The sequence below is a fragment of the Lemur catta genome, chromosome 1 (assembly GCF_020740605.2).
Source record: "Lemur catta isolate mLemCat1 chromosome 1, mLemCat1.pri, whole genome shotgun sequence".
NCBI classification, from domain to species: domain Eukaryota; kingdom Metazoa; phylum Chordata; class Mammalia; order Primates; family Lemuridae; genus Lemur; species Lemur catta.
In genome coordinates this window covers 123,161,023-123,173,522 of record NC_059128.1, presented here as the reverse complement: position 1 = coordinate 123,173,522, position 12,500 = coordinate 123,161,023, and the positions used below count along the sequence as shown (strand labels likewise).

Genomic DNA, 12,500 nt, shown 5'->3' with positions numbered 1-12,500 from the left:
TCACTGCCTAGGTCAGTGCCTGACTTGTTCATTTTTGAATGAATGAATCTCTTTTAACTAAATCCATGAAAAACCAAAACAACTAAACCTTTTCAAAGAGATTATCTTATGCTAAAGTGTACCACTACTATTAGAAAAACTAAATTCAGGCTGTTGTTATAGATAAAGACTGTCATACTTTGCATTGTCATTCACAGATGAGAGGCTCGGTTAAAGAATCTTGTACAGTTGGTTTTAAACAGAGTCATTCTTACTTCTTCGGGGTCTAGGAACTTCTTGGTCCATACATGTGCTTGAAATGTTAACCTGCTCTTTGCTGCTTAGTAAAACTGCTGTAAGTTGGGACCTTAAATCAATGACAAAAAGGTATTCATTATTTGTGAAACTCAGTTTGGAAATCTGGTATTATTTACGAATACATTTTTAATGACCTTTGCATGACATCTTTTAGAATTAAGAATATCTCTAGGGTAGACTTATTTCTTCACTCATTCTCTGAAGAAATTCTTTGTCAAGCTCCAGCTATGTGTGAGGCCCTGGGGAAACAAAGGTAAATAAGGTTTGACCGTTTCTGCAGAGAAACCCACGTTCTAGACAGGAAGAAAGACGAGTGAGTGGATGATGAGAATGTGGAACAGCGAGTGATAAGATAATTTCGGGTGCTGGGAGGAGGGGCCTTCCAGCTCTGTAGGGGGACGTAGCAGAGAGGAGGAGAAGTTTGATCCAAGTACTGAAGGACCTGGTGGAGCTTGGCAAGTAAAAGAAAAAGGACATATATTAATCACCTACTGAATACCAGGCATTGTGCTAGGCACTTTTGTGTGTCATTTTGTCATTTAAAATTTTTACTCTGAGGAAAATGGCATTCTAGTTAAGTAACTCTGCAATGCCACACACAGTGACATTTCCGATTATTGTCCTAAGACAATATTCAGTAGTCATTGATTTTTAACTCTTAGAGGAGAGTTTGGCAAACTTTTTCTGTAAACGGCCAGAAGGATAGTAAATGTTTCGGGCTTTGTGAGCCGTATGGCCTCCATCACGACTGTCCCACACTGCCACTGTAGCATGAAAACGGCTGCAGGTAATATGGAAATGAATGAGCATGACTGTGTTCCAATAAAACTTTATTGGAAAAAATTGGCCATAGGACAGATCTGGCCCGTGGCCGCAGTTTGCTGACCCCTGTTCTAGAATAGCAATTATAGGGACCATTTGACTCGGAATATTTCTGGAGAGGGAGCCCGTAGGCTTCATTAGCTTCTCAAGGGGGTCAGAGACTACTGAGTGTTCCGGGCAGTGCCAGCTTCAGACTGTGTTGGAGAAGCAACTGCACAGAGAAGTGGTAGCAGGCTGGGTTAGTCATGGAGGTTCAGACTGACCCGTTTCCTAACATTTCACATCGTCGTGATTAATATTTAACAGATCCCTGAGAATCCAGACTTAATACATCTTTAGGTCATTATTGAGGGGTCCAAAGAGAAAACTACACTAATTCAGTCTTGGCAGAGGGTTTGACATTGCATGGGTATGTGTGTGTTTTAACTCTAAGATTTAAAAAAATAAGGATCAAGGTGATTTGTCTGGAGCCACTGGAAAGAAATAAGGTAAACATCTGGATGGATGGCCGGGAAGAAGCCTAGAGGATAAAGCCTCGGCATGCTGTCTTCCGGAAAAAGGCAGAAACAGCTGGTGGTATAACAAGGAGACATGTGAAAGGCAGCCCCAAGTCTGGATTAGAAAGCAAAATACATCTTGACATCCAAAAGCAACCAGCCAGGAAAATCTGTCTTTAATAGCTGATACCGTGAGAAAAGTCGCTAAATTCAGAAATTTGAGTAAGGAATCCTTTAGAGCAAAACAGTGAATTAAAAAAAAAAGGATCTTTCCCAGAGTATATCCTAAGAAATATAGTGTGGTAGGAAAACACCGTTAAAGAACAAAAATGTTACTAAAAGGGAACACTGGGAAGCCCTTTAAGTCACCCATGCTGGCCCTGCGTGACTAGGAGGAGCTTTTTCTCTTGGCTGATTGTGGAGAGGGGTGGGGTGGGTACGGCTCCTTTGAGGAGCTCATTTCTTTTGAGTAAAACTTTTAAAAAATGAAAAGCAGATGATGTTTATAAGATGGTTTCAAGTTTGGATGGTTCCAACTGGATTGAAACGTTTTCTCTCCAGTAGGAAAGGAGGACAAGTGAAGTCGGTGCCTGCTTTCTCTGGAGGGCCTGTGCCTGGTGTTCTGAAGTGGGTTTTGATCTGGTTTCCCCAGCAGACCCTGTGCTGTTGCTGTTAGGGTTGGACGGGCGGAAAGAGGGAGGAAAAGATGGAAAATGTGGGAGTTGATAGATTTCTGGAGGAAGTACATGTTAGCAGGCTGCAGTTATTCCAATCAAAATAATTTAAACTTTTCCTTGTGTTTTGAGTCCTGGACACGAATCTCATCTTGGACGAAACAGATGTGATTTTGGGACTTGCACAAAGTCCCTGAACGTGGAGGCTGAGCCTTGCTGGCTCTCCTGCGACTGCTCCTCAGTCTAACTCGCAGAATCCAACTCGATCCAGTTGTGCATTCGTGTGTTGTCTCTGTCCTCTTTCTAGGTTAGATGCAGCTTCATGAAACTGAGTCTCCTCAGCATATAAATCCTAGGGTAGCTGAAGAAAATAATCTGTAAAGCAGTTAAGTGCTTTGATATGAATTGTGTCAAATAAACAGTGTTTATGTAAAAGACTGTAGCATGTAAATGAGTGGAAGATGCTTGCAGTCTCCCTTCTCTTTCCCGTTGGCCGAAGCTCTGTTATAACAGAAATATTTTGAAGAATATCCCTACTCTGCAGGCTTGCTGACATGCTTTTGTTTTAGCAAGGGTTAAATAAAGGGGGTCTTCAAAGCGTTGCTGATATATTTTACAAAGCTTTGAAGCTTTCATTAGTTTTGCTGGAAATCTTTGTTTCCTGGAAAGTTCACTAATGGAGTGCATTGTTTTCTCGCAGAAATGCGTTTCTTAGCTGTGCGTAGTCAATGGCCTAGTTAGTGGAGTTATTGCAAGATTAAATGAATATCTAAGCTGGTCATGAGTCAACGGTTTCCACTGTAAAACTTTTAAAGTCTTAAGGTGTAATGCTACTTGGGCCAAACTGACTTTATCTCCAAATCACGTTGTCGAGTCCCTGACAGCAGTGCAATCTGTCAATACGTTTCCCTGCAACTCAATGGCCGCCGCTGAGTGTGGACCTACCCGCTGCACCCCAGTGTCTTCCATCTCATCCACCCAGTCGCCCAGTCTGGCCACTTCTCATTGCCTCGATTGTCACCACCCAGCCCGTGGGCGGGTCACCGTCTCTGCCGTGCTGGTTCCCTGTTTCCTCTTGTACCATCTCCATCCATTCCCCAAAAGTCCATTTTCCTTGGAGCAACTGGAGTGAATCTTCAGGACTAAACGAAGATCAGGTCACTCCCTTGCTTTCATAGCTGGGGCTCTTCTAGTAACTCTTAGAATAAAGCCCGGAGTCCCAGCACAGAGCGTGGCACCGTGGTCTGCGCTGAGCTGTCCCTGCCCAGCACTTCCCGGCTCTCTTCCTTTCGCTCGTTCCTCCCCAGCCAGGCTGGCCACTGCGCTAGTCCCTGGGATGGGACAGACCAGGCAGACTCCCGTCTCAGGAGCTGAGAGTCGGCCCTGGCTCTTCTCCTCCCCTGACACCCTCGCTGTAGACCACCCCAGCCTTCTTCCCAAGGCTCCCGGGGCTCTGCGCCAGTAGCACCTCCTCAGAGACGCCCGGCCACTTTGTCTAAAATGGAACCCCTCGTTCTTTCACTCTGCTCTTCCTTCCCCACTCTTGGTAACTGACATTCAGCTTGTTGGGGGGCAGTCAGTTTATTTGTCCGTTCACTTATGTATGATGTGTGGCTCCCAGGAGGACGTGAGCTCCGTGAGGACAGGGAGTCCAGTTTATCGTTGTCTCTCTGGTGCCTGGAACAGGACTCAGCACACGTGGGCCATCAGGACTGCTGGGTACTGAGTCAGGGAAAGAACCCGAATCGCTTGCATTGTTCTGGGTCTGGTACATAGACCAGGTCATGGTGCAGTTATGTTTTTCAATAGTACAGTAAGTTTTTTTTTTTTCATTTTTCTACTCCACTAAAGGTTTGCCATTTAGCAGTCAAGATTTCTTTTAGGCTTACTTGCCTGAAGATGTTAGCAATAACCTTGGCTTACTTTGAATGTAGTTCAGCATTTGTATCTCAGTGCCTGGAAGTGTCAGTGATTTAGCGGTTTTGCAGCGATGTTCTGTGTAGATAGAGCTATTAAATTCTTACTTGCCCTCTTTCCGCAGTGAGTAGCAGGTACATATTTACCACGAGGAGAAAGAGCCACCTACTCGTCTATTTTTAATACACGAGAGTTCCCATTATTACCTAAATACTCAGAGTTTACTTTAAGAAATTTTATGACTAAAGGAGCTTTTCCTCCTACAAATGAACAACCAACAATCTTCCTATAAATATTGTGTGAGAAGATATTGGGGTGGGAGTTGGTAAAGGAAGTTAGATACGTGGTTTGTAGAACCTCGTAGAAAGTAACAGTAGCCCCATTCCAGGAAATAGTTGGCAGGATTGCTCTGAGCTGCTTTTAGAAAATCAGATTTATTGATGTGTGATTTATGCATAGTGAAATTCACCCTTTTTAGCATATGGCTGTCTTAATAAGTGCATGCAGTTGTGCAGCCACTGCCATAATCAAGATAGAAATATCCATCACCTAAAAAAGTTGCTTGTGGCCCTTTGTAATCAAGCCTTCCACTTAGCCCCAAGCTGTGGCAACCACTGCTGTGTTTTCTGTCCTTGTAATTTTGTCTTTTCCAGAATATTCTATAAGTGGAATCGTACAGCATGTAGCTTTTTGAGTCTGGCTTCTCTCACTGTGCATGACACACTTGAGATTGATCCATTCTGTCTCACATTGTCATCAGTTGTTCCTTCCTTTTTATTGCTGAGTCAAATTCCATTGTATGGACGTAGAGTTTGCTTAGCCACTCACCAGTTAAAGGATTTGGAGTTTGCATCCAAATTCTTTTAGCAATTATGAATAAAACTCCTATAACTTTTATGTACAGGTTTTTATGGAAACTTGAGTTTTCCCTTTGCCTTGGGTAAATATGTAGGAGCGGGGTTGCGGGTTCATGTGGTGAGTACATATGAGAAAAAAGTGTGGGAGTTCCGTGAGCTGCACTGGAAACCTCAAGTACTAATATGCAGCACGATTTTCCTCCCTGCAAAGAAACCCTAGCATATGTCTCTCTCCTGTTCTCCCCTCAGTGTTGTGCTCCACTCCCTTCCACTTGGACCTTTCCATTACTTTTATTTAAAAGTCTTTCAAGCTTCACTGTTGCCCCATTTCTTTTTCTCTTCTCTGCACATAATGTAGCTCCCTGAACTCAGCAGATGCTACGTGCACATCTGTTTGATGTGGACACAGTAACCTGAGTTACACTGAACTCAAGGGCCAGGACCACCTTTAGTGGGACGTTGTGAGAGTGCCCCAGGCTCGTGGGCCCTGCCCCCAAGACCCAGAGGGAGATTTCTGTTATTTTTCTCCTGGCAAGACGATGTAACCAGATGTGGAATGTAAAACTGCATTTGGACTTTACAGCGATGAAGATCTTCTCTGCCCCGGGCGGAGAAGTCAGAGGCAAATCTCTGTGGTTGTTAAAGAGGTAGATAGATTTTACCCTGGAGATACTATGAAGTGTGTACAATCTTATGAAACTCTCTCTTAAAGCTTTTATATTATTTTTTAATCAGTAGGGCAGCATAGTGCATTGGTTAAGAGTAAGAACTCTAGAGCCAAACTTTGCTGCTAACCACTTATGTGACCTTGTTCCTTTCTCTGCCTCAGTTTCCTCATCTGTAGAATGGGGATAATAATCACAATAGATAGTACTGATTTTAGTGGTTAATATTTATAAAGTGCTTAGCATAGTGCCTGGCAAGTATTATGTGCTGTATTGAGTATTATTAGTAGTTGTCATGGTTATTGTTAATTCAACTTTAGCCCCATTATTCTGAAAATGTGTATTTTTCATGCATTTGCTGTATTTTAACAGCTGTAAAGTGCTAGATACCTGTGAAAAGACTGATTCGAATTCAGTTTCCAGTGAGAGCCGGTTTTGTGACATTACCGGGGCTAACGTCCAGTTGCTGGGTGCCCTCGAATGCGTGTATTTTACCCTCACACATGGACTCGGGCCACGTATTTTCCATGGCAACAGTTCTGTGGTCCAGCTTGCTTGTTGCTTTTGCTCTTGGGGCTCAGAAGGAAGCTGTGATTTCTGAGATGTTCACCCTCCTCCCTCAGCCGCTTGTCCTCTATCTGAAGCGTTGAGTCCACCGTAGTCTGGTCATTACATCAGGGCTTGAAGTTTTGGCACAAGATTTTTAGTGTCCTCTCCCTCCTCTCTCTCTCTCTCTCGCTCGCTCTCTCGTCCTCTCTCGCTCTCTCCGTACAAAAATGATTCCTCTCATACTGCTCAGCAGCATCCTTCTGGACATTTCTTTAGAGTGGCCTTCTCTCCAAGGAGCAGCCCTGACCTGGCCTTCCCGTGCTAGATCCAGGAAGTCTGGTCAAGTTGCCTCTGTGTTTTGGGGCTTCTGCCTCAGGGCTCCTGGGGACCCGTGCACGTGCACACGGCCAACAAGCAGGGTGCATCTGTAGCCACTCAGGGACAGGTAGGCCGGCCCGGCTGTGCCAATTTTGCCGGTGCACACACACTGGCTTTGACGCTTGATGCAGCGTTGCTTTGGTCGTGCACTTCAGAGTTATCATAAAAGGGTGAAGGAATTTATGCCGTTAAGGCTTGTCTACAGGCTAACTTGTCTCGTAGATGCCCTATTCCATTAAATGCTCCTAAATGTTGTGACTTATAAAGTATAAACCTGTGAGGCGCATTGCTGAATTCATCGTAGCCTTTGACAATATAAATGTCTTACTAAAGGTGCAGCTGCGGGCGTGGGATGGGGCAGGTATGAGAAAATTTTGACATTGAAAAGGGGCTCATCATACTGGAAGCTCTTGAGACCCACCTCGGTAACATGTACCGAGAGGACATCACTTAAACGAAGAGGAAGGTGAAGGTCATCCAGAATCCATCAGGGTCCATGACCTGACCCCTCCATGAGGGCTGATGGGCAGAGGGTGTGGAAGACTGAACTTGAGTCCTTAGTGTGTATTTTTCTTATCAACTGTATTTTATATTATATATTAATAGCAATAAGTATATCAAACTGCAAGCCAAGTTGTTTTTCAATTTTTGCTACTTGTTTATTCATTTTTGTGGTTGCTATTTAAGCAAGTAGAGCCACCAAAAAAGCCACATAAATTTGAAAAAAATTATAAATGTAAATTTCTAAAAATATATGAGAGAACTTAAAATTGAGATTGCTGCCTAACAACTTAATTCTTCCACTTGTGATTTTGGATAATACCCACCTATATCCTTTGAACTTGGGGGCAGAACACCTCCCAAGGTTTTGCAGGAGTGCACTCGAAAATGTACAAGGCCCTGACATTTCCTTTTAGGAGCCACATGCCAGGCACAGTGGCTCACAACTATAGTCCCAGCTACTCAGGAGGCTGAAGCGGGAGGATCACTTGAGCCCGGGAGTTGGAGGCTGCTGTGAGCTATGATCACACCACTGCACTCCAGCCTGGGTGACAGAGCGAGACCCTGTCTCAAAAAAAAGAACCTGTGCTGTCATGGGATAATATGGGAAGGTCACCCAATAGCAATGTAAAGCCCATGGAGTGGGGACCGTGTCCCCGTGGGAAGCTATGGGATGGGGGTGGAGTTTCTGGATCTCTCCGGGGAGGACTATGGGGCTCATTTTAGCTCCCTTTCTCCTTCCTGTGTCCTCCGTGCCAGTTGCTGTGATGGTGAGCATCTTGCAGCGGCTGGCGTGCCCGGGACCGGAAGCCATCACGGGGAGAACGAGCTGCCTCTCTGTCTGCTGATGCCCGCGCTTCCTCCAGCGTCCGTCTGCTGAGCACGGGGCTCCTGCCTGCGAAACACTGACGACACACAAGAGAAGAGTCCTGCTTGTGAAAACCCACAGCCCAGTTCTAGAGGAAAATGCACAGATGTGAAATACAGGTGTTTCTTGATTGAAAGGTAAAATGCCAAAGGTTGTCACTGATAAATTTAACATATTCATATTAATGAAAACTACCAACATTTACTTAGTGAAAAATCCAGTATTTAGGAATATAGTCACTCTCGTATAGATGGTGTCCTAATGTATAAAAGTATTGCAAGTCCAGGATCACGAAATCTCCTATAAATTACTTGACAAATAGGGCCGGGCGCGGTGGCTCACGCCTGTAATCCTAGCATTCTGGGAGGCCGAGGCGGGTGGATCGCTCGAGGTCAGGAGTTCGAGATCAGCCTGAGCAAGAGCGAGACCCCGTCTCTACTAAAAATAGAAAGAAATTATCTGGCCAACTAAAATATATATATATAAAAAAAAAATTAGCCGAGCATGGTGGCGCATGCCTGTAGTCCCAGCTACTCTGGAGGCTGAGGCAGTAGGATCGCTTAAGCCCAGGAGTTTGAGGTTGCTGTGAGCTAGGCTGATGCCACAGCACTCACTCTAGCCCGGGCAACAAAGTGACACTCTGTCTCAAAAAAAAAAAAGTGGTCCATCATTTGTTCTTACTCCAGGTGTTCTACACACATGTGCACACACATGCACACAACGTGGACATGAACCCCAGACAGCCGTTGAGCACCGTCCTTTCACTTTCTAAAGGCATTGCCATGGGAACAGCAGTCTTTTCAGGGGTGGGGACTGTCCCTGCCACCTTGTCTCCTAATGGCACTGCCCCACTGTTGGTGCTTCTAATCTTGGCTCCTACATGTGACAGTCCAGTCACTTACCAATGGCTTTTCCATCCTCTTGTTCTGTCACAGAATTAATGCTATCAGAACAAGCCTTGGGCGTCAACGTAGTAAGTACCTGTCCCACGGCTGATGGCACGAGGCTGTCCCCTCACTGCTCCAGGCACACAGTGATGTCTGTAGGTCATTGTGTAGTTCCAGTCCCTGGAGACCTTCTTATGGGTGGATAGTTTTGTTGATTTGGAGGCATTTTACTTATTTATTTTATTAAAATGTTCAAATAATAATAAGTATTTTTTTATTATTATTACTGTGGCTAATCGAACCCTGGATGGTTGAGAATCAGCTATAGTGATCATTTATAATCACAAATTATAAATTTGTGTTTGGCACAAATCCAGGAGAGGGAGAGGCAGGCAGAGAAGGTCTTCTGGGAACTGGAGGCCTCTGGCCCGAATCCTGAAAGATGCCCTGAGATCCGTGTGGGGCGGGGAAGTGCCGAAGGATCTGTGACTGTGTCCGGAAGGATGTGCGTTCCTTGCTTAAGCATTGAGGAAAAGATGGGAGGAAACAGCCTGAGTGGAAGTTAGGTCTCATGGCGGCCTTATCCCTGCGGCTGTACCAGGGCAGCTCCGGACCTAGAGGCGCGACGCTGCGGCAGCGCAGGAGCTCGTGAATAAGACTCAGGAACGTCCCTTCCCCGTGGGCAGCTTCTGTCAAACCGAGGTTTGAAACGTTGAGTGAGAGGATGCCTTTCTGTCCCCTCCAGAGAGTCTGGTCTAGCAGTAGTCACAGAGTCTTGTCAGAGTCTTGGCACTTGAGTTGTGAAAGTCAAGTGCAAGTTTGTTTGGAACAGGAAGAAACACCTTCCAAAGGTCGAGAGAGCCCTGCGGGGACCGGACGCGACCTCGTCTGGCCTGTGGCTTAGCGTCTCCTCCTGCCGCGGGAGCTGTGTTGTCGTCTGTCCTCCACTGCCCTGTTTTCCTCTGGAATCTTTTCTGTTTTTGTATCAGCTTGACTAGTTTCTTAAACTTTAACCTGCCACTAAATGTGGACCCTTTCCTGGTTGTATGCCTGCTCTTTGCTTTTTCCTGAATTGTCCTGACAGCAAGAAAGCTGCCTATGGTTGCGTTTTCCTGGCAGTGTGTTCTACTATGTTCCGCAGTTTTATTATCTAGCGACAGTCCTTGTGCTCACGACCTGCACTGTAGATTTTCTCTCATCTCTACTCACGGAGCCCTCGGAAGCTCCTTCCGCGCTGTGAGTGTGGGAGTCCTACTCTACATGGGTGCCAGGAACGGGACCAGGGACAGGTGTGACTGTCTGGGCAGAGAGCGGCACTGTCTTCAAGAAGGGGGACGAGGACGCCTCTCCTGCCCACAGTCTCTTCTCCTGCCCCGGCCTCTTGGCCTCTTTTGTTTCTCGTGGCCTGTTCCCCTTTTGGATGATTTAATTTTTCCTTCTTTTGTGGCTGCTACAGTAAGAGGGTCTCCTTTCCCACAGCAGCCAAAGCATTTTCCAACCAGTCGAGCGTCCTGAGGAGGAACCCGGGGGAAGGAGAGGCTTACATTGGTCTAGCCCGGGTCACAAGGCTCCAAAGCTGTTCAGTAATAAGTGGATTTTTTGGGGAGGAAGGAAGATGATTTCTTTTTTTGGCACAAAAAAGCAGTCTACTTAAACCCAATAATTTGACTGTGTTTACCGCAACCATCTTTGTGGCTTCAAGTAATGAGTTTGTGGCTGTCTGAATTTCACCAGGCAGTGGTGACAATAATTGTTTTTTTCATTTCGTGGGAATTTCTCACGGGGCAACTCCCCTTTGCCCCTCACCCACCACAGGATGATTTCCTTAGAAGTTGCCTCTGGGCCTGGGCTTTAGGAAGGGAACCCCGTTCCTGCTACACCAGGCAAGGCAGGCTTCTGACAACTCGCCTCCCGAACGTTTGTGCCAACTGCTCGCCTGGCCCTGTGCGTGAGGCATGTTGCTGGCCGGTGTCCAGTCCGGGCCCTGTGTGCTTGCGCGAATTCTCTCTCGGCGTTTTCAAAAGGGACACACAGAAGTGCTGGCTAGACCTGGAGAGGGCAGGAGGAAGCACCTCTGTGGCCTCAAACAAGATCCCCCAGGGCCGCTGCCGTCCTAACCACCCACCAGCTGGTAACCACGGGGTCTTTCCTCTGCCGCGTGGGGGGTGCAGGGCTGGAGCCTGGCGGAGCTGGGGACCTCTCCCAGGCTGAGTCACAAGTGCCACACAGACTGTCTGCCATTCTGCGCCCAAGAGGTGACTCTGTTACCATGTGAGTCATCCTTCATGCAAGTTACACCTTGTTGGACAGATGGACAGGAAACATGCGTTTGCCTTAGTTCTGCTCTGTGCATTGCAGCATAGGTGGGTTTGCCTCACTCCTTAGCCTTTGAGATAAATAAATGTTAAAGATTGTCTCTGCCTAGAATTAATGGAATAGACCAAGTTCTATTAAAATGGCTCACTCTGGATGCTGAGATGGCTTAGTCCAGCCTCCTAACTTCCTGGTCTGGCTTCTCTTTCTAAGGAATCGGGCCTGTCTAGCTCTGTGGTGAGTTCTAACCCATTTCAGCTGTTTGCTCAGCTCTGCCCGTGACATGGCTCATATACCCAGGGGTCCCTGTTTTGTGCTGATGTACATTTGAATTTAGAAAGTACTCATAGTCACCAAAATGACTTTGCCTATAGACCAAAATATATAAAAATTCAGTCACCACAGAAATATAACAGCTTTGGAGAACAGTTACATAGAAATGACTTTATTCTCTGTGTTTAAGATGAAGGAAACAAAAATGCATCGTTTTATTGAGTACTTTTTATAAGGAGTTTAAAAAGATACTCTAACCACTGCCTATAATTTGTAGCCGATGTTGATGACTAGTTGTCACATAAAAACCTCTTCAGAAATACCAGATAAATCGTAGCACAGTATCCTGCTTTGCTCACATATGAGGTTGTTTTACATTGTTTGCACTTTTCTTTCTTGGATCTTAAAGCAGAGATTTTTCTTTCTTATTTTTCAGAGAGCATTCAGGTGGATGACCTCGAGCACTGAGAAGCTGAGCCGTGATGACTGTGGGGTCATTCCACATCTGAAGCCATGATTTGAGTATCAGCATCAAGGCAAGTGTGTAGGAAAGGAATGTAATGGTTTTGTGGTTCACATATCGTTGCTTTTGCTGCATTCTGAGAACAGGGCAAAGCACCTTGTGATGGGTGATTTTGCTTGAATCACATTCAACAAACCAGAACTCTGAGAAAATTGCAGCTGCCTCTGTGATGTGGTCTGAGACCACAGAGACGCAGGGGAGTTGAGCGGTTCCAGTGATCGTTGGAAAAAATCTTCATGTTTTCTCAGTGGTCGTGTATCTTAATGTGCCCTTTCAGAACTCCAGGAAAGAAAAGGAAAACTAAACCTTGTGGTTTTTTTCTCTGAGCTGAGCTGTGGCTATGAAGGAGCTTTCAGGGACTCTAAGTCAGACTTTTTAGATAGGAGCAGAGCCAGCCACAGGAGTGGGGGCAGGAGCATCCTTCTGGGAACTGTGCTATTTGACCTGCCTCTGGGGCAGTATTTCTCAAAGTGTATTCC

General features: G+C 45.8%; 1 long non-coding RNA gene across 4 annotated transcripts in view; it reads left to right on the top strand.

Annotated features, from left to right (window-relative positions):
* Positions 1 to 12,032, top strand: part of LOC123624769 — a 55,937-nt gene extending 43,905 nt beyond the window's left edge. For all 4 annotated transcript variants that reach the window (XR_006730202.1, XR_006730206.1, XR_006730204.1 and 1 more), the window contains exons 3-4: positions 7,917 to 8,162; positions 11,935 to 12,032. This is a non-coding gene — a long non-coding RNA (uncharacterized LOC123624769). The remainder of the gene's footprint in view (positions 1 to 7,916; positions 8,163 to 11,934) is intronic.
* Positions 12,033 to 12,500: the final 468 nt, after the last annotated feature.